Source organism: Papaver somniferum, chromosome 2 (genome assembly GCF_003573695.1).
Source record: "Papaver somniferum cultivar HN1 chromosome 2, ASM357369v1, whole genome shotgun sequence".
Taxonomy (NCBI): Eukaryota; Viridiplantae; Streptophyta; class Magnoliopsida; order Ranunculales; family Papaveraceae; genus Papaver; species Papaver somniferum.
The window spans coordinates 47,091,833-47,114,394 of record NC_039359.1 but is presented as its reverse complement, the minus strand read 5'-3'; the positions used below and the strand labels follow the sequence as shown (position 1 = coordinate 47,114,394).

Genomic DNA, 22,562 nt, shown 5'->3' with positions numbered 1-22,562 from the left:
GGATTTAACCTAGTAAAGTCTTTCACCCATACATCAGAATACTGTTTTGACTTCCTGTTACCTTCATCTGGAGTTGTAACTTCAGTTTCAGAGCCAGCAGGTACAGATTGAGGTGTCCCACCAGGTTCAGATTGAGGTGCTGCTGAGGCTGGTGCTGCACTTGACATTTGGATGGAAGTAGCCATATCCAAAGGTTGAGTTGATGAACCTTCTTCCATTAACCTCCATAAAAAATGTTGAACAACCATTTATATTTTACCCTCTATGGCTACAAAAATAAAGTTTCAACTTCATTTACATTATTTACTCTTTTCTGATCTAACAATATTGTGGTATTAGCAAGTCTCGACATAGAAGAAAAATATACAGAGATTGATTCACATCAAAGCAATGTAAGAATCTCAATTTCCATGTAACTCAACAACCAACTCCAAGTAGATTGATTTTTTTATGCTTAATATCATTACACTGACAATATCAGGTTATATTAAAATGTAAAGATACTTAGTGACTATAAATCCAATCCCACGTTATCTACATGTTGTACCATTAGTACTGTTGAAGACTAATTAATCAATGATTGTAGCAACAGTTAATAACTCCATAACCATTTATATTCATATGAAATTATAAAATCTGGATGTACCCCTATTGAATCAAAGCTTAATTTATTATCTAAACTCACAGAGGATGTACTCACTCTCACTTTCAAAACTCAAACTATTGAAGAACTATTGATCAAAATCTGGATCCAAATATAGATACATCGACTGATTCCAGAAAATCAAATTGAAACAAATCAAATCAAAACAAAAAATAAAAACAATATAATTAGAATTCACAGATGAACATTAACTGATTAAGTGAGAAAAAAAACCAAAACCCTCAAAATTTTCATACCTAGGAAGTTCATAGATGAAGATTAAGTGTTGAATCTGTTGATTTTTCGATTATTGTAGATTTATGGTGAGGATTCGAAGTTGTTGTTGTTGAACTGTTGGTGAAGAAATAGACAGGAGAAGCTGAATAAAGAGAAGAGTGTATAAAGTTAATGAGGGTTATCAGTCATCCTATCTACTAGTATTAGGGTTTCATAATGTACGGCTAAAATTAATTTTATCTAATGGTATATAATATGCGGGTTTTTTGGGCGGGTATGGACGGGTATAAGCTAAAACCAACCTCGCACCCAAAGACATCAGGTTTTTTCATAACCAACCCTCCACCCACAACGGTCGGGTTTGGACTAAAAACCCACGGGTTTAGCTGGTACGAGAGGGTTTGGGTATGATGGGCGGCGGGTCTTGTGCAGCCCTACGAGAGACTGTTTTCTCTCTCCAATGTTGTTGATGATTCAGTTCAAGAAGAAATATCTCAGTGTGTCATACATACTCCTGAAGTATGCTCTGGGTTTTCAGCCCTCTCGGCGGAAGTCTCCATTACCTCAAATTATGATTCGAAAGGTGAGTCTGACACCGAGATTTTAGATTTCTTAGATAAAAGTGAAGAAATTCACAATGAAAATATTCAGCTGAAGGTTTTGTTGGAGAAACTTGAATCATCACTTCAGGTGAAAACTCTTGAGATTGACTTTCTTAATGATGAATTCACCAGAACCCTATCTCTAAAAGAAAAAAGAGATTAATTCTGTCAAGTGTGACCTACAAAGGTTGACATGAAGCTCCGACAAGACTGCATCAATGTTATTTGGTCAAAATACTTTTCGGAACACAAAAGGTTTAGGGTTCAAAAACAATACTGTGAGCACAATCAACTCAGTTGTTCCGGCCAGCCCTGGAACAACTTAACTTGTAAGTTGTGATAAACATAAGTCATCCCTACAAATAAAAAATTCTTCGTTGTTTTGCTCATTTTGTGGAAGTTCTATTCATGTTCAAAGTAAGTGTTGGAAATTCAAGAAGAACAACAAAAGAATTTCCAAACTTCAGAATGACATGCAAAGGATGAATCTGACTCTGGAGAAACAAAAAATGCCTGAGTACAAGAAGAAGGTATCTAAAAGAATCAGAGTCAAACAAGGTAAGTCTTCTTACCCAACAAACCTTGATATGTCACCTTGTGACATATGAAGTGAATATTTTGTTCACTCCATTATTATCTAGTTTATAGTCGTAGTAATGTGTTGATTCCTTATTGTTGACTTGGAATAAGGATCAGATCAAGGTTGCTCAAGTCCTGTAAAATATGTTGGTTATTTTTTTTTATTCTATTTATAACTAAAAGTTATTTTGAGAAAGTGAATATCTTGTTATTAAGATAGATAATGGAACGTGGACTGTGGAGACTTTTTCAACAGTTCTTTAGGGTTAGTTTTTCTATAAATCTATTTATGTTCACTTGTGATCAGAATTGTGCTTCAATTTTTCTCTTTGAAAGATACAGTTTCATGGAACCTATAACTAGAGGTAATACAAAAAGAGATACAGTTGAAGCTGTCAACGTGTATCTATGTGAAGGAATCTTGTCCTCAAGAAAGAAAAATGTGAAGGATACGATCGGTGATTCAGGTTCTTCCTCTAACTTCCTTTTGTATATTTGTCATTATGATAATAACTTCAAGGCTATTGTGAAAGACTTCATCAGAAAAAGAAATGATTTAAAATCTCAAATCGTTTCATCTTTAGAAGAAATATGTCATTATGAACAAATGTTGTCTCTAACAAAGAACACTCTGCGTGAACTGAAAAGAGAACTTAGTGAGTTAACTGATATTTCTGCATATCTGGAAGAATTTAATGATCCATTATCAATGGGTTTTTCAATAATGAGAAGGAATTCTCAGTACATGCCCTGAGAAAGCTCTACAATGTCTAGGAAACTTCTTATGAGAATTTATTCTTGTGTTTTAAGAAGGATGACTATGGTTTGGAATATCCATTATTGTGAGTACACATAGCTATTTCCAACGTTTTCATCTTGCACTGTTTTTATATTTATTTTTTTGAATTCTAAAGTTGATTTGGAAGATGATTTTTGCAGTATTAATTTTTATGGTTTTATATATTGCAAACTGTTATGAGATATGTTGTTTACGTCCGTGAAACTTGACTATCCCATATATGCTCAAATGTTATCTCTATTATATGTCAGTATGAAAGTATTGATAAAAGATAGAATAAACTTTTGACAACAAAAGTTAAGCCTATTATGTCACTATGCAGATATTGATGGAAGATAGGATGAACTTTTGTTTACAAAGATTAAGTCTATTATATGTCATTGTGCAAATAATGATGAAAAGTAGAACGAATCTTTGTGTATTCCACCGTATTGGTCCTTCACTGATCCACATCATTGTGCATATACTGTGTTGCTATGTAAGTTTTCTTATGTTGAGCATGGCAAATTGCATTGATCATTTTCTCTTATGGTTAATTCAATTGAACACTTTGGATACAAGTTCATGTTCTCATGTGATTTTATTATGCCCAAAGAAATCCTTATTTTCTTGTAAAAGTAAGGTCACTCTTGTTGTTCTTTCGGGAATGACATGTTATGGGAGAGAGTTCTTATTTGAACTTGTGCTTAATTGGAAAATCTTTGTGGGGAGTGTCGCTGTGGAATATTGTAGGAGTTTTCTTGTATCTTTATAAACCTCTTGATGAATGCATTTCACTTCGGCTATATGATTGCATCTAAAAAGTTGATATGTTGTTCTCTTTTGGTCATGAAGTATCTCTATGAAAATTTCATGAGAATCTCACTAGTTTTCGTACCTTTGCCAATTTATATTGACAAAAAGGGGGAGAATTAATGTGTAATTTCATACTACAAATACGTATGGTTTACGGATCATTATGTAAGGGGGAGTGGTTTTCATGTGAGATGAAGTATTGACTAAGGGGGAGTGATACATATCACCATAGTATTTTTGTCAAAGTTGTGATACAATAATGTTGTATAATAATACTATGACACTGTATAAAAATGGTTGAGAGCAATTGTTTTCTCATTGTTATAGCTACGGATCTTCGACAACAATGATGTTGAATTGAAAATCTGTGGAATCATTGGAGTACTTGGAAGTGACGAAAATTTCGAGTAACATTGAAGAACCAAGGAGATCAAGCATTTGGATGAGAATCTACAAAGTTTTATTTATTTTGTAATCCATATGTATTGATAGTTTTGTCACTAAAATTGACAAAGGGGGAGATTTTTAGAGTACGACTCGGTCGAACTCGCAAGCGTTGCTATCTCAAGATTGTTTGTTAATGTTAGTAATCAAAATTATAAGTCTTGGTTTCTAGTCTACTTATAGATGTCTCAGACTAGGATAGATTGTGTAGTTGAGCATTAGACTTCACGGCATTCATCATTGAAGAAGAAGAACTACTAAGGAGAGCGTGTGGAACTTCATCAACAAAAAGGTATGTGGAGACTGAAACTCATCTATCACTTGGAAAGTATATTTATACTTTATCTCCTATCTTGAGACATAAGTCATTTTACGATATGGTTTTAATTTATACACATTTGAGATTTCGAGCTGAGTTTCACTCGCTTACATATTTCTCGAAATATGTGTTGGTAAGCTTTCGATTCAACCAAGTTCATCTTATATTCTTGACAAAACTCAAAAGATGATCATGTGAAAATTTCCGAGTAACATCTTACATGGTTTGTGTGATATAATCATTTGATGTAGGCTTGGAATGTTTCGTTATGATTATTTCAATAACTTGAAAATTGATTTGATGCTAATAGTGTGTGAAAACGGCTATTGTCATCCTCTAAGAAAATTTCAATGATTGAAATAAGAGTTAAGAACACTTAACCATGATTGGATTGTGACATGTACATTCTTGCGTATGTGTAATCCATGTCTGGGAACCATAGTATGCATACATGTTGGTTGAGAAATCCGGGAACCTAAGTATGCGTACCCTTATGCGTATTGGCGTGAGATAATTCATGTCCGAGGTTTTTTGCTGGGATTTGAAGTATGCGCACCCGTTTGCGTACTGGCGTAACCCAATCTCAGTCCGGGTATTTCAAGTATGCGTACCCGTATGCATACTTCAAGGTTAAAGCTCTAAAATAGGTTATGTACATGAGCTAATACATTTGTGTATGACAAGATAAGTTCGATCTAACGGTTGAAAGATATTAGCTTGGTTCTAATCAGGTTTTCATCTAGCGGTGAATATTGAATGCTTTGTTACCAAGGTAACTAATATTGCAAACCCTGATTTGAAAACTATATAAAGGAAAACTCTAGCAATTGGGAAACCTAATACCCACACCTCCTGTGTGATACTAGTTGCATAAGCTTAGATTTTTCACGAAACCCTGTAGGTTAACGACTTGAAGACTTCATTGATATTGTGAATCCATACCCAACTATTTTCTCTGTAGTTGCGTGTTCTAATCTTGTCCTGTTTTATTATGATTGAGTAATATCTTCTCTAAGATTTTATCGAGAGTGATCTCCGATAGGCAAGATAAAAAAAAGTCACAAACATCTTCGTCTCATCGTTTGTGATTCCACAATATCTTGTTTCGTTTCCATACGATTAAGATTATTCTGAGGTTATTGATAATACTAGGCTGTTCTGAAGGAATATAAGTCTGGTTTCTCAATTGGATCATGTGCACCTTGATTTATTAAAAGACAGAACAAAACTTGTAGGTATTTCTGTGGAAGACAGATTTATCTATTCTAATAGGCTTTTCGTGTGAGACAAATTTGTTTATCAAGTCTTCGACTTTGGGTCGTAGAAAATCTTAGTTGTGGGTGAGATCAGTTAAGGGAATCAAGTGTGTAATTTCCTGGTGGGATCAAAGACGTAAGGAGCGCAACTGTACCTTGAATCAGTGTGAGATTGATTAGGGTTCAACTACAGTCCAGTCTGAAGTTCATTGGTAGTAGGCCAGTGTTTGTAGTGGCTTAAAACAGTGTGGTGTTCAAACTGTACTGTGTCCCGGGGTTTTTCTGCACTTGCGGTTTTCCTCGTAAACAAAATTCTGGTGTCTATGTTATTTTTTTACCGCATTATATTTTGTTATATAATAGAAATATCACAGGTTGTACGCTGAATCGATCAATTGGGAAATCCAACCTTTGGTTGTTGATTGAAATTGATTGATCGTTGAACATTACTCTTTGGTATTGTTCAAGTTATATTTCTTATATTCAATCAGGATCGCAAATGCTTATTTTTTGATTGCGGATTGAATTGAGAAATAGAGATATCGCTCTTTGATATACTTTCCTATAGATTGAGTCTGACTGTCTATTTGATTCTCTTGAAAGTATAGTTGAGTAAGTCCTCTCAGATTGCCAAACGAATTGTTGGGTGTGGTTGTTAGACCCCATCTTTTCCATAAACGGATACATTAAGAATGACCTATAAGATGTATGTTTTGAAGATTCAATTCGAGTGCTTCGAACAGAATAATCGACACAGAATAAGGATCCAGCGCGGAGAATGAGGTGTTCCACCGAAAGTAACCCCTCTTCTCATTGTCTCCTGACCTGAATATTGGTTTAGTAGCAGTCAAGTGTAATTTCTCAATAGCGTGAAACCACACTCTTGAATCTGCTTATCAAATTTCCAGATAATATTTTTGGCTATGATGGCATGTAACTTATCTCCCTGTATAAGCAAGTGATACATAATTATACTGTAAATTTATAGAAATATGGGTATCAATACCTGCTCGTCAACAATAACCTTATTGACACTGATAACGTCGTTGGTGTAAAAAAAGACCAATTCTTCCCATTTCCTAGTAACATTACGCTTGATTTTCCTTCATCAAGGGATCTCTATCTTGGGTAACTGGGGATGGTACCTGCTGGGGTTGGACATTAATCTGCAATTCCATATCGTCTGTCATTTGGGCAGCAACTGCAAATTAAAGAAAAAATTCATGACATACCTAATTCAAACATAGAATTAAGTGATACAATTTAGATTTGATGAAGCATTATTTAAAAAAAAATGGTTATAGTAACATTAGGAAGTGAAAATAAAAATTCACAACACAACATTGTCGGAGGAATTGAAGACGTCTATTTAAGCAACTTTGCATGAATAAAACAGAAAAAAAATCACCTGATTGAAAGTGGACTGAAATCGTAATGGGAAGAAATTGAGAAAAAAAAACTTACAAGTTCAATTGGAACTGATGATGTTTTCGATTGGATTTTGACATTTTATCGAGAGGATCGAATTAATGCAAAGATGAGCGCTTCTTTTTTGTAGTAGCCAAAAATAAATCTTGATTGGAAATACCTTCTTTGGTTGAGGGGAGAATACAAAGGCATCCTAGGGATTCTGATCCTCTATTGAATACGGAAGTAAGAGAAATAAATAAATGACCCAAAACACGATGAAATCACCATTAATCGGAACATTAAGAGAGTGTAATGGGGTCGATTAAAATATCAATCTGGTGTTGAAAAGAGAATGCCACAGCTGTGTCGTAACTTCCATTACATAATGGAAAATCCAAGTTCTGAATCGGCAAATGAATCAGCAATTAAGAAATAAATTTAATACACCTGGCGACGCCTGGGAAGGACAGCCATTGGATTAACTAAATCCAGTAAATTATTCTAGGAGGGGAAGGAAGATCACAACCAATAATTAGAAAATCCAATATATCATGTTTGTTGGGTGACACAACAAACACTACTTTTCACTACACCAAAACAACCGATTTGGGACGGATATAAGCGTTGCAATGAATTTAACCAACGCCGATATCAGTTGGTTATATGGCGTAACAAATTTTGGTGCAACGCCAAAATCCGTTGGGCAAATTAATTTGTGCAACGGATATATAAGTTGCACCAAAATTTGCTACGCCATATTACCAACGGATATCGGCGTTGGTTAATTTCATTGCAACGCTTATATCCGTCCCAAATCGGTTGTTTTGGTGTAGTGAACAATAGTGTTTGTTGTGTCACCCAGCGGCCAGGATATATTGGATTTTCTAATTACTGGTTGTGATCTTCCCTCCCCTCCTAGAATCCAGCAAGTTATTCTAGGAGGGGAGGGAAGATCAAAGCCAGTAGTTAGAAAATCCAATATATCCTGGCCGCTGGGTGACACAACAAACACTACTGTTCACTACACCAAAACAAACGATTTGGGACGGATATAAGCGTCGCAATGAATTTAACCAACGCCAATATCCGTTGGTAATATGGCGTAGAAAATTCTGGTGCAGCGTATATATCCGTTGCACAAATTAATTTGCCCAACTGATATATACGTTGCACACCATGTTCAACAACGTTTTATTTTCCAATTTGTGCAACGGATTCTTGAATTTGTGCAACGTTTACACTAATTTAGGCAACGTACTAGACAAATTTGAGCAACATTTATATACGTTGTAAAACTATTTGTTAGAGCATTGCTCGGTCGAACTCGCATGCGTTGCTATCTCAAGCATGTTTGTCAATGTTAGTGATCAAAACTATAAGTCTTGATTTCTAGTCTATTATAGCTAAGTCTCGGACTAGGATAGAAAGTGTAGTTGAGCTCAAGGACTTCATGACGATTCATCATACAAGTAGAAGAACTACTCAAGGAACCGGTGGAACTTCTCGACAAAAAGGTATGCGACGACTTGAACTTATTTATCACTCAAAAGTCTATCTACTCTATCTCCTAGTCTTTGAGACAAGAAGTCGTATGCTATATATATATACTTGGATTAGACACATTTGGTGTTTCGATCCGAGTATACCTCGCCTATCGATATCTCGAAATATTTGTTGGCAAGCTTTTCGCTTCGATCAAGTTTATCTTTACCATGTGATGAAAGTCATGAAATGTTTCAATCATCTTGAAAATTGCTTTGACGAGAAATGATGTAACAACTATATAACGTCCTCTAAGAATGTTTCAATGACTGAAAAGAGAGTTTAGATTACATAACCAATGGTGGACATAATCATTGTTGTGGAAACACATTTATGTACAAGTCCTTTTCCTTGAACCAAAGTTTGCGAACTTTGTTGATCAAGAGTACCGGAAGAATGGCGTGAGCCAAGTCCGCGAACTGCCGAAGTTCTCAAACCCGAGAATTTCTGCTGGAGTTGACAAACAACTTGCGTGAAGCTCAGTTCGCGAACCGGCGAAGTTCTCATACCCGAGAATTTCTGCTGGATTTTGTAAACTCTGCGCAGTAACTTAAGTCCGCGAACCTAGTCTGCGAACTTGAGAAGGTTATATATCTTAAAATGATTTCTGAACTTAAACTTAAAAAGACTAAGGAATGCAGTTTGCAAACCATGGCTATAAAAGTTCATGAACCGATTCAAGTGAATCAAATCATCTTTGCTTCAATTGTGTCTTGTGTAGCACATAAGATTTCCTTACAATTGAACAACTCTCTAACTAGTTATTTGAAGTCATTTGAACTGCTTATGGTGAAGAAGAACATGGTTGATATGAAATGCTCATATGGCTAACCTTTTGGTTAACTATTGTTGAACCAACAAGTGCAAACGTTTGGATACGGTTAACAAACCTAGAAACGTGCATTGTCAAGTGTGTGTAGCAAGCTAAGTTTTCGATCTAACGATTGAGAAATATTAGCTTGAATCTAAATCAAGTTTTCATCTAACGGTGAATATTGAATGCTTTGTTACTAAGTTAACATTGATTGCAAACCCTGACTTGAAAGACTATGTAAAGGAGACATCTAATATTGTGCAAAACTAATCCCCACACCTTAAGTGTGATACTAGTTTGCGTGCTAGAGTCAATTCTCCTTTAACCTTTGGTTTTCTTCTTTAAAAACCAGGTTAATAACTTAAAGACTTCATTGAGATTGTGAAGCCAGACCGATACTACTGTTATCGTAGTTGTGTGATTTGATCTTGCATCTGCTATCGTACGAGTACAATCAGATTGATTGGCTTGAGATTGATATCTCCGATAGGAAAGATATAAAAAGTAATAACAAACATCTTCGTCTCATTGTTTGTGATTCTGCAACAACTTGTTTCGCTACCATACGATTAAGATTGTTGTGAGGTGATTGATAATTCTAGGCTGCTCTTTGGGAATATAAGACCGGATTATTAATTGGTTCTTGTTCACCTTGATTATTATCAAAAGACAGAACAAAACCTTTACGGTTTATCTGTGGGAGACAGATTGATCCTTTGATAGACTTGTGTGTGTGAGACAGATTTGTTTATTGCCAAAGCCTGCGATTTTGGGTCGTAGAAATTCTTAGTTATGGGTGAGATCAGCTAACAGAATCAAGTGCGCAGTATCCTACTGGGATCAGAGGCGTAGGAGCATAACTGTACGTTGGATCAGTGGGAGATTGATTGGGGTTCAACTACAGTCCAGTCCGAAGTTAGCTTGGAGTAGGCTAGTGTCTATAGCGGCTTAATACAATGTGTGTTAATCTGGACTAGGTCCCGAGTTTTTTCTGCATTTGCGGTTTCCTCGTTAACAAAATTTTTGGCGTCTGTGTTTAGGGCTGTTCATGGTCGGTTTTGGTTCGGTTTCTAGCCAAACCAAAACCGAAACCAATACTATTGGTTTCTAAAAATCTAAACCAAACCAATCCATTAACCATTGGTTCAGTTTCCAAATGGTTCCAGTCTATGTAGTCGATTTCGGCCATCTCGGCCGAAATTTCGGCGAAATTCCGGATTTCGGTCCAAGAAGACGAGATTTTGTTAATTTCGGCCGGAAACGCGTTTTTCGGTCGGAATTTTGGCCGGAATATATATATATATAAATTTTTTTTAAATTGAGTGGATTAATCTCAAGTACAAAAATTAAACAGATTAATTCACTCTCTAGTATTATTGCTTGTTGTTGTGTTTGAATTTCTTAACCTAAATTATCATTTGGTGTTGATGATGAGGAAGGTGAACAACCAGATTTACTAATACTATGTTTCTTTTAAGTGGGTCAATACTCCCTCAATCTTCTAGTCTGACTCAAACTAGGATTGGAATTAATTGAATCTGGCAACAAACACTTCTTATTATAAAAGTTGGAACCGAAATTTGAAAACGGAATCTCCCCGAGACAATGTTGTACCAGTGTCTTGCTCGGGACCGAGATAAACCGGTTAACTACCTTGGTTCCAGTTGGTTTCGGTTTGTCCCAGTGTTTTTTGGGTAACCAATAATTATGTAAAACCAAAAAAAAACAACACAAATTTACAGATATAAAAATCATAGTTGCCGATAGTACTAGTTTACACAAATTTACAGACAAAATAAAAATAAAAAAAATATCAAGAATAGTTAAAGCTTACTCTAATTCTAGAGATCAAAAGAAGATATATAATATATCTTAATTTAGCTATTGACAAATAAAAAAAAAAGAAAGACCGGAAGAAAAAAGTCGAGTAGCAGCGGCTGTAGTTGGCGGTGGAAAAGGGAGACGACTTAGAGAAGGAGAAAGAGAAAGAGGGAGAGTATCATAATGAAATATTAGATTTAGGGTTTCTATTTATCCTCTAAATCAATAGGTATAATCTAATACTTGTAAATCAACGGTAGAAATTAAGTTTAAAAATTAATCGGTTTTCCAATGGTTTTTGGTTCTGTTTTAGAGGTCAAACCAAACCAAAACCAACACTATCGGTTTTTCACTTTCTACACCGTAACCAATCCATTAGGAAATGACTCGGTTTGGTTTCTTTCTAATTGGTCTGGTTTGGTCCGGTTCCAGTGGAAAACCGAAACCATGTTCAGCCCTATCTGTGTTATTTCAATTTCCGCATTATACTGTTTTATCTTTATAATTAAAATAATACAGGTTGTGCGTTAGATCATTAATTAGAGTAATCCAACCTTTGGTTATTGATTGTCATTGATTGATCATTGGTATTGGTCTTTGATACCATCCAAGTTATTGGTCTTTGATATACTTTTAATTGATTGAGTCTTGTTGATTCTCTTAAAAGTATATTCGAGTTTGTTCGTACAGATTGCTAAGAGAAATATTGGGTAGTGTTGTTAGACCCCCGCTTTTTCACTATTTACAGGTAAAAAAAAAAGAATTCCGGTGATAATTCTGGCGGATTTCTGCACCTGAATATATATATTCTTCACCTTCATATACCATTGTAGATCAACTAAAAGACCCAATTTTTCATATGAACATACAGTTTGTCATCACAATCCATCAAGATATATCAGTTTGTAACACAGATACGAATCCTATGAATTCCTCGAGTTGAATCATGTAACATATGAACTATAATAAACCATACAATTATTTGGTTGATTCAATGATAAATACTAACAATGGTCACGAATCCAAGTTTCTGATTTTGAAAATATGAATTAGTTCATAAGAATACCTGTTGTTTACGCATACCTTTTAATCAGAAGTACCAATAGTGGAAGAGTATTAAAATCAATATCCTGTAGAGTACAAGACAAAATTATAATCCAACTGAAGTTGATACAGAAGCCTCATAGTTTATTGACGAAACCAAAATGCTGACGCTTCAATTCATAACATATGAAATAAAAAAAATCTCGATAAAAAACTTACTTCGTAAACAATGTTCGTCTAAAATTTAAGTTTGAGGCCTGAAAAGAGGTACAAGTTAAGGTTAATGGTAAAATTCAATGTGTTAATGAGTGATGGCACAGATACTGGGGTTACTATTTGCACCTTATATGGAAACATGACCTGCAATTGCTTCCCATAACGTCTGGGCATCGCCATCATCGACTGAGCACATCTGTATAAGTATAAAAGAGAAACAAGCTTGTTATAACCACCATCTGAATAAATGGGCACTCCCAATCCCCCCACCACCACCAGCTATGAATTATTATTACTAAGCTTTGAAGACAAAAAATCTAATTGAAAACAGTAATGTTCACGCTAGTATAAAACACGGTTCGGAGATAAACACAAACCTTGGTCCTTGAGATTCTGATAGCATCGAGCAAGCTCAGTGTAGTTTGAGACAGTTAATCAACTACAAAAATCGATTCAGAAATAAAATCAGATACGAATGGCTGATCAAGTGTAATTGGATGTTGCTTCAATACTCATTGGAATGATTTATGCAAGTTTTCATACTGATTACCCTGGACAAAATAAATCTGAAAAGCAAAACTAGAGGATAAATATCTGCCAATTAGAACTGAAGACCCATCATGAACATCTGCTGGAAGATGGATATCAGATAAGTTGGATTTAGCCTCAGGTTTGAATGGCCTAAGCCTATACATGACTATAATTGTGATTTTATTTCAAATAAATATAAGGAGTTGAGTACTAGTAGGACCTGCCAAGGTAAATAACGTCTCCCAGGAAAATCTTTGATAGAAAAGCAGGTGCAAAAGGTTGAAGTGGCATATAGAGAGCCACCAGTGCTGGACCATGTCGTTGCTGTTAACAGCAGATGCAACAATTCCCTGGCAAAAAACAAAGAAGAATGGAAAACAATAAAGACCTGCAGTTTCATTTACCGTAGCATTAAATTAAATGCGCGAAATCACATGGTTCCTGCAAGCTTACCGACAGATTTTCGCACCTGAATATATATAATGATTTTGCACCTGAATATATATTGATTCTGCACCTGCATATACCATTCTAGATGAACTAGAATACCCCATTTATCATTTGGATGTAATCTCAATATCATCACAATCTATCAAGAACATTATTGATCATCACAACCGATCAAGAAGAATTCATACATCAGCATGTAATAGATGAACATATCATAAACCCATACAAGTAGAGTAGCACCTTCTTGATCCTAATAAGTGTAGACACAATCTCATACAATAAATTGGTTTGATTTACAAAATAAAAAACAATCTATTGGAAACCCCTAGATTTCAGATTATCTAACTTAGCTAAAGAATCCTAGTTTCTGAATTTGAAAGATCATAAAGCACTCACCTTAAGTTTTAAATAAGCTATATAATGAGCAATCGACACCGCATTATTAATGACCTCATGATTCAACCTGCGAATCATCATTCAATTAGCTTAAGTCATAACCAAATCAATGGGAACTTCAGTTTCAGGTGTGTGGTTGTATAAGTGGAGGGGGGCGTTATTCAGAGCATCCAAGACGGAACCAACTTGATCTATTTCTCCATCACTTGCAGGAGGTGTGGCAGCTGACAAGAAGAAAAAACAATGAATTAGCTAACTAGATCAGTATGAGATTACGTATACTTGAACCTAGTTTTACTGGTTTACTAGAAATTCTATTTCCATTGCCGTGCATTTATGAGGATATTTTGTGGATCCAAGAAACTACCAATCCAAAAACATTATGGAAACATATGCCCAGGAATTAGCTCAGAGTTAAAAATCATGAGATTAATAAGAATTTCTTAACCTGCCAGTATTCGCGGTCTTGAAGTCAGTAGCACATCAAATTTTTCTTAAAAAGGGTATGAACAATATGAATCAATCTGATGAACTGTGTATGCTCATAACCTAGCAAAACAAATTTAGTCTGTTAGAATCAGGTGACCACAATTGAAATATCTCGGATAAATCACAGGAAAGAAACACTAGAAAGCTGGTGAACCAACAAATTCAAACTACGATGAGGATAAGATATATGAATATATATGATTCTGCACCTGCATATACAATTCTAGATGAACTAGAAGCAATCGATGCTATCACAGAAATGATGAAAATGGCCTTCATCTTATCCTATGGCCTACGCACCCCTATAGTTTGTGGTAGCATCAGAACTTCCACTTTTACGAAATATTAGTGGGACAAATCATTTTGCAGTCTAATAAGTTTTACAAAGACTAATAGATGACACTGTAATGGGTTAGGATATCATCTATGTAATTAAGGAACCTGTAGTTGTAAATTGGATCCAGAGAAATAGAAGTCTGTCAAAACCTGACCTTTTTCTCCGCCTCTTCCTGGAAGAATAAACATCATTCTTTTCCCTTGCCGCTTTCACATCTGTTACGAGTTTGTTGTGTAAGGCACTTAACTACTTCTAAAGCACTCTTAAACTTGTATGGTGCTTCACCAAGAACTGCAGCATCCCATCCTCTTTTTACGACACCCCAGTCATTCAAATAATTTACAGAACTGTCAGTTCCCCAGCTGAAGTCATTCTCAACAAAAACATACATTTATGTCATTCGATAATCGAGCAGTTGGAATCACAGTATTTAACAAATACATCCAAACACAGTATGAGTTTGGCAATTTAGAATGTACCAGGGGTAGCCCTAGTTTATATGGTTCTACGAGAAAGGATACCTAACTTTGAGAGGTATTATTTTACGTGGAAATATACCAGCACAGAAGTTCTACTTACAGCTATATTTGGTATATTGCTGCAAATAAAGCCTTAAGGCTACAATTGCCTGGTCAAGAGATTTTCTAATACCTCTTACGGTCCATGGTGACATTCATGCGACCCCCACCAGATGCAATTTGTGCATCAACACCATTTGCTCGCAATTGTGCAAGGTCGTTCTCAACGGTTTCAATAGACACTACACTTGAACCATCCAAAACATCACGAACATCAGTGAGAATATGTTGGCGGATTCTTTTGGCACCCCTCTCGCTAGCTCCTTTTAATAGCAGCTGCACACAGAAGCAAACAAATAGATATAGTGCATCAAGTAACAAAGATGAACCAAATCACAAATAGAACAACTAACAATGGCATTTTCCTTGGGTTATAATAAAAACAAGGACACATTCTTCAAAAGTAACTGTACCTGAACTTGATCAATTCGGGAGTGGACATCATGGTTGAATCCAGAATTTCTACATCATATTGCTTGCCGCCTCGATTCCAGCTCCACTACTTCCCCCCTAAAAACAGATAGACCTTTAGTTTTATGTCCTTTTCTCGTTAAAAAAAGATAGCCAGTCATTTTGAAAAGAAATGATGCAAAGTAAAACCAGTTGTTTCATTTATACCCATAAAATATAAACTTAATGAATGATTTGACTAAGCTCCTTGAGTCAGTGGCGGAAATAAAATAGTAAGATGCATACATATATGTTGGAACTGGTAACATGATCATAATAACCGTGATGGGTCAAGAAAAAATAATATATTTGAAACAAATCAGATTAAGAAAAACAAATAAGTGTACTTTAAATATATCATTCCGCCTCCACCCCATTTAACACAAGTTACTGCAAGTGTATGTCCAGTAAGAGCAATAACACATCTTCCTAATGAAATGTCCTAAATACTTACATCCCCATCTTTACTTGAAGTTGCAAAGCGGCGACATGGATACTCAGGTGTACAGGCTCCCATGAAGTGGCAGTAATCCATTTTTTGTGGCCCTGATATAAGGCAAAGAGTTTGAGAAGCTTCGTTAAGAAATAAGGAAAAGAACCCAGTTTCCTGAATCCAGAGTTGCTAACTTACAAGATGCTTACCATCAGGTGAGCATGAAATGCAAAGAACTCAGTTTCCTGAATCCAACCTCCATCAACAACATCACCAACCACTACAACCAAGCAGCAAAACCTAAAACCTTCAAACAATTTCCACATACATGATTTGGAATAAACTAAATCATAAACAACTTCAACAAAACAAACTAAATTAAACCTAAGAATTCACAAAACTGAAATTAAAAATTACACATGCTTTGAAGCTACGGAAAAACACAAATAACATCCACAAAATTGCGAAATCTTCACCGAAATAAATGCTACCAAGATAAAACCATTATTTCTGTGAGGCATTATTCACAGAACTAGGTCAAAATCAAACAACATCATCAAAAATAATCGAAACTAAAATTAGGGTTTATACCTGATGATAAAGTAGGTCAGAATCAACCAATTTTTAGTTAATAGAAGCATAACCTATTATAAGATTGATGGGTTTTTTCGGATTTCATGAAGAACATCAATTTTCTAGGGTTTCCAAGGAATTTCATGTTTGTATAGTTTCTAAGAAATTTCAAGTTTGTATAGTATAGATCTAGATTTCTGATATATGGGTTTTGATTAGGATGTCAGTGTTTAGAATAAATAGTTTGGATTTTTGGTTTTTAAGTTGAAATCGCAGATTTCAGTGTTCTTGGTTATGAAAGAGGGGTTTTGGAAGAGAGACTGAGAGAGAAACGAGTTCTTTCTCGGAGAGAGAAAAAAATAAGTTATGAGAATTAAATGAAATAAATTTTAATATTCAGAAATTAAAAAGAAAATAACCCGTATATTACTGAAAATGCCATAAAATGTACAACGGCTATGCGTTCAAAAACGTTACTCCGCTGGTTTTATTTTAATAAATCATAATTACAGAATTTTCGCAACGGATATTTTGACGTGCACATGTACCAAACTGTTGCAACTTCTATATCCATTGCACACTTTCGAAAACGAAGTGTGCTAAAACCAGGATATGGTGTAGTGGTTGTATAAGCATTGATATATATGCACAAGGTCGTATTAAGCCCGTGCATTTGCTTGACTAAGAAGATACCTGGCATGAAAAAACTCGATAAATGGTTAGTTGTGATGTCGTGGTAGGATGGACCTTTTCATGTATGTGTTCAATGTTTTATAAGTGAAAAAAATATTAGAGGAAGTGCGTTGTTACTTATGTGACCCAGGAGTCGTTGCCAAAGGAAACTTTTCATACTGAGAAGTCTAATGTGGGAAACCTGCTAAGAGGATTTTTTTTTTTTTTGGCATGATCAGCGAGGGATTCGACCCCTGGCCATCTGGACTATTCCCCATTGGTTAAATGTGGGAAACTTGCTTAAACCTAAAGGCACATCTTCTCGGATACGAAAGGGAAATTTTGATTTCATAGCAACATAGCAAAAAAAAGTAAAAAAAAAATAAAAAAGTGAAAGGAAAATAGAGCAAAAAGATCATCTTTTAAGGTGGATATATGCATTTAACTCTTTGTTCTTAATTAGTTAAAGATCATCTTTTAAGATCGTCTGTTGCTTCGGATTAGTTAACACAATTTTTATGGTTGACCCGGGTATCATTTTAGAGGTAAGTGTTGACCAAAACCGTTGTTATCTATCTTTACACCATCCAATACGTATTAAGGTGGATATATGCATTTAACTCTTTGTTCTTAATTAGAAGTTGGCGATTTCTTTACAATGGTTATGGCAGCATACTTAACAGTAGACAACAACAGGAAAAAGAGAGGAAAAAAACCTGGAAGCTTAATTTTGTAGTAACTATTGAGAGCACCAAATACATGGTTGATTTACCAATGTTGTAAGGAATCCGCTAGCTAATTTTCAAGCTGCAGAGAGAAAAACAATCAACCAATTTTGGGGGTTTGATGGCCCTCAAGAAAGCAACCAGAACGCATGATTTCGTATTATGATACTAATGGGTTAACGATTTAGCGTTGGAGTCTTGCAACAATGAACAACACGTTAAATGTATCAAAATTAATATCTAAAGAACTGAATCAAAATAACTCTACCGAAACCATTTGAGATTAGCCTAGTTGGCCAGGAGTCTGATTCTCAAATAGGAGGTCAGCAGTTCAAGTCTCCGCTCAAACATTGGGAGATCTCGTGTAATTACTACTAACTTACTGTGGGGAAGGGGACCGGGTTTACTCAGGAGGAGTAAGCCGGTGGCTACACTGCCAATGGGCAGGACGGGGCTTACTGAGGAGACAAGAAAAGAAGACATAAAATAAGTCACTTCTTGTGTGTTGTGTAAAATAATTTCGAGTTATATTTATAGGAGATGATTTCTGGAAAATCAAGTTAGGTTTTGGTTTTTCGATAAAACAAGTTTTCTTGTAAAATAATTAAAATTGGAAAAGGGATTATCCCATAAATAAAAACTCTTAAGAAAATATTTTTGGAATTAATTTCCTAATTAAAAACTTACAAAAATAAATTCTAGTACACACTGGACTTGGTGCATCCGTTCCACCCTAATTTGTCATTATATCCATAAAAGTATGGTTATATAGTGGAACACCTCTTTAGTTTTCCACGTTCATTCACCCAAAAAATGAGTAAGTATCCCAAAACCCTTAGGTCATTAGATCAAACCTCACCAAGACCAAAAAATAAACCTTTTACTAAAAACTAATTCTCTCCAACAGTAAGTCTATCATCATCCATATTAAACCCATTTACAAATCACAATAATGCAGGTAGAAGGGTATCCGACCTTAGCTAATCACTATTATTGGTGGGATGAGAGTGCATGGTTCCCTTGTGAAACATTTGCAGACTCGGCTCGCACTGTCCCTTTATGTTTTCTGACTGTTGGCTAAGTTTCTCCAGCCTAAAGGCAGGATCAGCACCTTTGAATTTCGCTAAGTGAGCCAGCTCAGTAATGGACTCCGCAATATCTTCTATGCATCCAACGATATCAACCAGCAGTGAAGCCACCATAGCTCCCGACATGACATCCTCTAAGACGTTAGCATTTTCTAACGTAACCGTCTTTAGGACTGTTTTCAAGTTAGAGGCTGTCTTCTTCAAGTTATTGATATGACTAGGAACAGCCTTTGGGTACGTCATTTGTTTAACAGCTGCCGAGAGTTCCTGCAAAGTAGTGCCAGATTCCTTGCTCAATTCCATGCATGAAGCTTGAACTAACTTTAATTAAGAACTCTGATTGCGCATTCTGCAAAATATAAGAAATAAATCCATTTCCCTGTTAACTATTGTTTACAATTGTTTTTCTGAGCAGCTATTGTTTACAATTGTTAACTACTTAAATCTACTACCCAGAGGATGCCATCCTATTTATACCATGCCTCACAAATAAGAAATACACTTACGATTTTAGATGTGATGCAGTTGTGAAGTTCTTCGACTCTATATGCACATTGCCGAGTTACTTTTCCAATAGCTAGATAATTCTTCCACGGATAATTGAACTGAAAAGATCCGTGAGGTAGCTCCCATCTTGCAAAATTTGTCTACAAAATAAAGTTCAAAAATTGGAATGAACAGATGTTCTGGAACATCCATTGGGTTGGGGATGCGATCACTATTTCATATACATATTGAAAAAACAGGAAAATGTGGCTAGTGATGTAGTTTGAAGGTGAAGATTATTCTCACCAGTGCCTCTTCCTCATTCTTAGAGGTGCGATCACTAAAATCCAGACCAAATTTGGTCTGCGACCAAGACCAAACCCAAATATAGTCGGGCGTTTATATAGTCCACGCCCCATAACCAGGCGGACGTATAGTCCACGTCCCACCCCAGGCGGACGTATAGTCCACGCCCCACACCAGGCGAACATATAATGCACGCCCGTCTTTTTTTTTTTTTAATCTTTTGTGTGGGGCGGGCTTAATACCTCCGCCCCACTCTTTACAAACTTTAAATGCATGGGGCGGGCATAATACCTCCGCCCCACTTTTTTTTCTTTTTTTTTTTATTTTTTTTTCTACACCGGGCGAACGTATACTCCCCGCCCCACACCAGGCGTTGGTATATTCTACGCTCCACACCAGGCATTGGTATAATGTCCGTCTGACCAAATTTAGTTTTTCCACCGTAGGGTCACACACCAGATTAAATCCAAAATTTGGTCTTTTTTTTTCCTCTTTGGTCTTTGGTTATACTCGCACCACTGCAGTTGCTCTTACTGGGGAAGGGTTTGGGCCCACCAGAATTTGGGATTTGGGGTCGGGTCAGAAATTCGGTGAGTTGATCATTTCCCCGTTCAGAATGGTATTTTTTCCTAAGCAGAGAGCTAATATTCGTTAGCAGTTTAGTTTCTTCACCTGGGGACTACTTTTGCTTCACCTTGTCACAGATTATAACATAAAAATTCTATTCCAATGTGATTCGGCTTTCTGACAAAATGCGATTGTGGTCATAGAGGATCAGGAGCTGGTAATTAGGGAGGTACTAGAATTTTTGCAATTAGTGTCGTAATAGTTTAAGAAATCACTGTAGTATAATGGCTATATACATTTGTCTCTAGCTAGGTGAAAGGTTTTGTTCTAATTTTTGTGCATTTTACTAAAAGGACTCAAGACTACCTCTCGACAAGAAAGCCAGATCCAAAAACATCCCCATAAACTGATAGAAGCGTCACGGAAATCACAGTACACTCATATACGAACCTACCCCAAATAAACATCCTCCGTACATGTCCTTCAGAGCGACCTACCTCATGTAAAACAATCGCAATCATGACGGAAGAATACACAAACCATCTCTCGCCACGTCTAAAGTGGCTACCCATTGCTTTTTATCTCCACATTCAGTTAATTGAGGTTTGAAATGTACCTTGTAAATGAATAACAAGGACGAGAATTCTTGAATATGCATTTTATATACTCGGGAATCACATAGTGGCAACAGAAACAAATAGAAAAGTTAAATATCTGTACTTCTAAGTGCATATAACACAACCTCAGATAAACTTGAGTATCCATTATTATACATATGCACAACCTCAGATTAAATTGGATATCCATTATATATATATTCACAGCCCTAAGATATGCACAACCCCAGATAAACTTGGATATCATTATGTATATTCACAACCCTAAGATATGCACAACCTCAGATAAACTTGGATTTGTATTATATATAAACGTTATAGAAGTTAGGTCCGGCTGTCTACCACTACCCACAAAGCGATAAGCTTTATCAAATTGCTTGTTTCTATGAATTCGCAACATAGTGCCAAGTTTACAGACTTTACAGCGGTTTAATACATTTTGTTGACGATTGTGTTTGGTAGGTTGTTGAAAAGCAAGTCAAGAACCAAGTGGTGCTTTTGTTAGATACACATGCACAAGACATAAAACCAAGGAGTAGATGTATACTATAGAATTTAGCCTTAGACTCTAGAGGGACTACATGTGGATTTACGGCCCATTAGTTTATATAGTAATCATATACGTCCTGTTTTTTTTTCTGATCGAAAATAATTTGTTGTTCATTTCGTTATCGATGAGTTTCCAACTCAAGTGTTGTTATGTATGTCATCACCGAATACTTTAGCATTGTGCTATCGTGGCATTCCTTTATTAGTTTATTTCGTTGTTACCAACTCAAGTCCGTGCAATTGCGCTAAACCCGCGGTAACGATTTGCACAACTATATAATGGTATTCTGAATATTGTAAAGAACACAAATCAGAAACATAAACGAGACACGAATTGAACGAGGTTGAATTTTCGGGGAAAATAAGAGATTTTATGTGTTATCATTTAGGAGAAAGATAATGCATTCATGCATTTAAGAATTCTCCACCTCGAATGATGCATTCATGCATGAGACGATCATCATAAATGACAAACAAAGAACGTCATTAAATATGACGAATAGAATTTGTGACTTAAAGTCACATACAGAACCTGTTATTAAGTACCACGCTTATTGTATGTAAAATACAATAACATATGATGTGTGTCATGTAGGAAGCACTTAGTACCGCGGTTATTGGGTGATAAATACGATAATATGTGCTATGACAGTTTCATGCTATTGATTCAGATTTTGTGAATCTGAAATTCAGTCAGATTCGTATTTGGCGTATCTGATTTTCATTCAATCGATTCAGGACGTGAAAAAACTTCTAACTAAATATGAAAATAAAATAGAATCTTAAAGGAAATA

The 22,562-nt window shown here is 35.7% G+C and overlaps 1 long non-coding RNA gene across 12 annotated transcripts; it reads right to left on the bottom strand.

The window, feature by feature from the left end:
- Window positions 1–12,132: 12,132 nt before the first annotated feature.
- Window positions 12,133–17,088, bottom strand: LOC113347552. Of its 12 annotated transcripts, none has more exons than XR_003359060.1 (14): window positions 16,777–17,088; window positions 16,395–16,465; window positions 16,207–16,298; window positions 15,716–15,812; window positions 15,376–15,578; window positions 14,879–15,086; window positions 14,347–14,447; window positions 13,506–14,122; window positions 13,273–13,402; window positions 13,072–13,149; window positions 12,899–12,960; window positions 12,648–12,717; window positions 12,525–12,562; window positions 12,133–12,391 (listed from the first exon to the last, which is right to left on the bottom strand). It is a non-coding gene; the product is annotated as an uncharacterized LOC113347552 (long non-coding RNA). The 12 variants fall into 12 exon arrangements; XR_003359053.1 differs by lacking the exon at window positions 13,072–13,149 and having other exon boundaries at window positions 13,506–13,641; window positions 13,899–14,122; XR_003359058.1 differs by lacking the exon at window positions 13,072–13,149 and having other exon boundaries at window positions 13,522–13,641; window positions 13,899–14,122.
- Window positions 17,089–22,562: the final 5,474 nt, after the last annotated feature.